The sequence below is a fragment of the Papaver somniferum genome, chromosome 4 (genome assembly GCF_003573695.1).
Source record: "Papaver somniferum cultivar HN1 chromosome 4, ASM357369v1, whole genome shotgun sequence".
Classification (NCBI taxonomy): Eukaryota; Viridiplantae; Streptophyta; class Magnoliopsida; order Ranunculales; family Papaveraceae; genus Papaver; species Papaver somniferum.
Genome location: NC_039361.1, coordinates 8,779,260 through 8,784,337, shown reverse-complemented (window position 1 = coordinate 8,784,337; position 5,078 = coordinate 8,779,260). Strand labels below are relative to the sequence as shown.

The following is a 5,078-nucleotide window of genomic DNA, read 5'->3' as shown; positions in this document are numbered from 1 at the left end:
ATAAATTAGGTATTAAATAAATAACTAAATATGGGGTGACCTAGAATTACTTCTAATGCCTTTACCTAAACTAAAACCGTGGTCCCCAAAAAAACAATGGTCCCCAAAAGATCGTTTTAGAACAAACATTTAAAATTTTGCCCACAATGACGCAAGCTAAGCGATCTGCTGGTATAACACGTGTCATAATTCGAGAGCTTTGTCCTGATGTGGGTACATTTGACATAACACATCAAGCGATGTATGTAAGCACGCTAAAAAAACACATAAAACAGATGGCTAGGCTAAACAAATGAGATGCTATTAGGTCAGGAAACCGATGCATTAACTACCAGTATAAATATTGAATAGTATATTTTATAGAAACTTAGCTAGCCATGGGCAACGAGAGAGCACCAATGGTTTTAGTAATTCTCTTCATAGTGGTTCTTGTAACATTCTTGGGTCTCAATGATCTGCCACAAACTATGACAGCTGCAGCTCGAGACCCTACTACGACTGTCATCGTGGTCGGAGCTGGCATGTCCGGTGAGTAATATATATAGTCGTGGATCATCATTTGATCATGTTATCGGATATCTGCAGCAAAGTGTATATATGAAAGTATCTCTATCTGTTTAAAATTTCTTGATGTTTATTTTAAGGGATATCAGCAGCAAAGAGGTTCTCGGATGCAGGAATAAAGAACTTTTTGATATTGGAAGGAACTAATAGAATCGGTGGTCGTATCAAAAAGACTAACTTTGCAGGTATAACGGTAGAGTTGGGTGCAAACTGGGTTCAAGGGGTTAACGGAGATGAAGTAAACCCCATTTGGACCATGGTGAACAAGATTGGCCTCAAAACCTACTACTCTGATTTTGACCACCTTGCAAATCATACTTACAAACAAATGTACGTATAATCTTATCAATCGATCCTTATGAACATTCCATTAATTAGTTCATCGAAAAGACAAGAATAATAAAAACCTCCAACAACATGTATATATTACTATATTATTCCCTTGTTTATAATACACGGGAGGAGTTTATGAAGAATCCGAAGCTCAGCAAGCGTACAACGCAGCAAAAAAACAGTCTATATCCAGCCAGAAATTATCACTTTCTTTGTCCAAACAAAGAAAAACAGATATGTCAATCCTTGCATCCCAGCGACTCAGAAACCAGTTAAGCAGTTAATTGTTATATGCTTTATCTTGTTTGGTTAAATTTATGATTATTTATTTATGATTATAGATAATCATAAATTGATAAATAATTTTGATATAATCATTTTTAAAATAAATTTTTCCAAACACTTTTTTCAAATAATTGATTATCTTAATATGATTATCTCAAAAAGAAGGGAAATGACAATGATCTAGAACTTTTTTTAGTCCTATGTTGTTTTTTCGTCTCTCTCTTGATAGTTTAAAGAAAATAAGAAGAAAAAATTGGATTTGAGTTTGTTAGAAAAAATAATTCATTATAATAAATTTTCAAAACAACTTTTTTTGTTTAGTAAAATAATGGATTTTTCAATTATAATTAAAATAATATATTATTATAATGATTACCAAACACATATATAATTCATTATAATCTGCGTAATGGATTTTGGGCTGATAATCCATTAAAATAGTGGTTACAAAACAACCCCTTGATTCTCACATAAACAAAAAAAAAAAGATGAAAAAATTGTAAAATCAAACCTATTGTACTGGGCTCAACCAGGACACCCTTTAAGCTCCATCAAATTCGAAGGTTCAAATAGGAAGAGATTGTACGCCATGGGTAACTTATTGTTGTTTTTTCCGGTAGGAGCGACTGATTAACTCTCCGTATTATCCTTTGTTGGATGATCTGGGGTGAGCGTTGTCTCTCGACTTACTAGCCTTGTTTGGTAGAATTTACGATTATCTGGCCTTGTTTGGTAGAATTTATGATTATCTATTTATGATTATAGATAATCATAAATAGATAAATGATTTTAGTATAACCATTTTTATAATAAATTTTCACAAACACCTTTCTCAAATAATTGATTATTTTTGAAAAATGCTCTCATAAACGAAAGCAAAAACAAATCATCTAGTATTTTTTTCTAAGTCCCCTATTATTTTTTCAGCTCTCTCTTGATAGTTTAGAGAAAATAAGAAGAAAGAACGCTACTCAATTTCATTAAAAGAAGTAATCGATTATAATAATTTTTAAAAACAACTTTTTTCTGTTTCTGAAAATAATGGATTTTTCCAATTATGACTGTAATAATCAATTAATATAATCGTAACAAACATATACATAATCCATTAGAGCATTTCCAACAGTGGGTGCTACTAATCCTATGTGGAATTTTTATTTAGATCCTTATTTCAGGGGTTATATACATGTAGCAAAAAGAGTAATGTTTTTTTCATGAACCATCTCCAGTAGTGTAGGGTGTTAGTTTTAGAATTTGGTTTTTGGATAAAGATAAAAATGATTTCCTTTTTTCCTATTGGTTTAAAAAGAATTAGTTAATAATCATAATTAGAAAAATAGTCAAAAAGATGATATGGAGGTCATTCCCAAGGTCTAAATAAGACTTTCTCTAAGACGTTCATATTTATTTTGACACCCTTCCAATTTTATAGGACCTACTGTTGGAGATGAATTTAATCTAGATGGGGGTCTAAAATCCTATGTGTCAAAGAAAAAATAAGAATCTCACCCTCTGGTAGAGCATCTCCAACAGTAGGTCAAAAAAATCCTACGTGGATGTCATTGCTAGACCCCCATTTATTTAGATTTTATCCCTGAATCTTAATAAGACCTTTTATACTAAAACTCATCTCCAGTAGTTTAAGGTTATACAATGTATTTTATATTTAGATAAACATTAAAAAAATAATATTTAGCTTGATTCCATATTAAAAATTATTTTTTTAAAATAAAATTGATGACATGGAATTAGTTAAAGGTCATCCCGAAGGTGTAGTTAAGACTTTCTTTAACACCTTCGTATTTAGTATTTGATCCCTCCTAGTTTGTAGGACCTAACCATTGGAGATGCTTTTTTAGTAAATGGGGGTCTAAAATCCTATGTGTCATTCAAAAAAAATATTTTCACCCTCTGTTGGAGATGCTCTTAGAGATGCTCTTAGGAGCCATATAATGGATTATGGGCTGATAATCCATTATAATAATTGTTACCAAACATCCCCAATAGTATCCCATTTCATAATTATACCCTTTTATTGATCCAAAAAAAAGGGGTAATAATTGTGACTAAATTTTGCAGTGTTCCATCAACACCGATTGAGATGGCAATCGACTATTACATTTATGACTACGAGTTTGGTGAGCCACCACGAGTAACTAGTTTGCAAAACACAGAGCCCTTGCAAACATTTACATATTTCGGCGAAGATTGTTACTTTGTTGCAGATTCGAGGGGTTATGAGAGTGTTGTTCATTACGTTGCTAATCAATTCCTAACTACTGATGAGGCTGGAGATATCCTTGATCCTCGACTTGTGCTGAATAAGGTAATATATTCAATGATTGATTATTTGTATGGAAGCTCTCGGTGTTTTCACTATTGATCAATAATATAACAGCCTGTGACGGAGATACAATATTCAAAAAGCGGTGTCATTGTTAAGACTGAAGATGGATCAGTGTATAAGGCTGAATATGTGATGGTTTCTGCTAGTATTCGTGTGCTGCAAACAAATCTTATTGACTTCGTGCCTGATCTACCGGTTAGCCAGCCTGTCATTTTATGATATTATGTATGTTCTCCTAGAAAATAAGCTAACAATGTCACTCATGATCAGCAGTACATGTTATTTTGTGCAGGCATGGAAATTATTGGCCATATATCAGTTTGACATGTCTATTTACACCAAAATCTTCCTCAAATTCCCTTATAGGTTTTGGCCTACTGGTAATGGCACAGAATTCTTTATCCACGCTCATAAAAAACGAGGTTACTATACGATGTGGCAGGTAAATTCATTAGTTCAGCTTAGTTAGATAGGAAAGCTATCGATCTATTAGTTTCATTAAAACTAGTCTATAATCAGGTCCGTTAATTATGATATTGTGGACTGCAGCAACTAGAAAATGAGTTCCCTGGTGCAAATTGCCTCTTAGTGACAATAACAGATGACGAGTCTAGACGTATAGAGCAACAACCAGATTCAGAGACCCTGGCAGAAATAATGGATGTCCTAAGAAATATGTTTGGGCAGCACATCCCTGATGCCACAGACATACTCGTTCCAAAATGGTGGTCTGACAGGTTTTACAAAGGAACGTTTTCCAACTGGCCTATTGGAGTTGATCAATATGAATATGATCAGATTAGGGTATGTAGCTAGCATACACTTCAGTTAAACCTTGTTGGTTTTACTTTTATCTTTATTACATTTTTTTGCAATGAAGATATCTGTTAATGCGCGGTTGTTTATGAATTAAAGGCACCCGTTGGTAGAGTTTATTTCACGGGAGAACATACAAGTCAACATTACAATGGTTATGTTCACGGTGCATACCTCGCAGGTCGATGTTCCTTCTCCCATATTTAAGTAAGCTAGAAATTAATGTTAGAACTGAAATATTTAATAAGGTCTTCTCATTGTTTTCCAGGTATTGATTCTGCAAATATTTTGATCAAATATGCCAAGAAAGAAAAGGGTGATTACAACATCAAGCCTAAAGGGATTGAAGTAACATTTGAAACTCCATTTATCAATACTCAGTTATTTAACAATCTTTCCAAAATAATATAATTTTTTTTTTGGATAACAAAGAAAGATTTTATTAAGATGGTGAAATGTTTAAGTTTCTTGCCAGGAGATTACATATGTGAGGATGAAAATAATTGAAATGAATAACAGATAAAGCTATTTCTCTAACAGTTTGACTATCTGTAACCTGATTATCATCTGATTCATCTCGACTCACGAAAAAAAACAACAACTATTAAAACTTAAGCTTAAATGATTGATCTCCTTAAGGATGTTCTTGTTTTTCCATTGAATAAGGAGACTATCTTCCTTTATTGATTGTATGACCAGTTAGCGTCAGCCTCAATATGGATATCTGGTAACT

At 32.9% G+C, this 5,078-nt stretch overlaps 1 pseudogene; it reads left to right on the top strand.

Moving 5' to 3' along the window:
• Positions 1–467: 467 nt before the first annotated feature.
• LOC113271958 lies at positions 468–4,756 on the top strand (annotated as a pseudogene).
• The last annotated feature ends 322 nt before the right edge of the window (positions 4,757–5,078 follow it).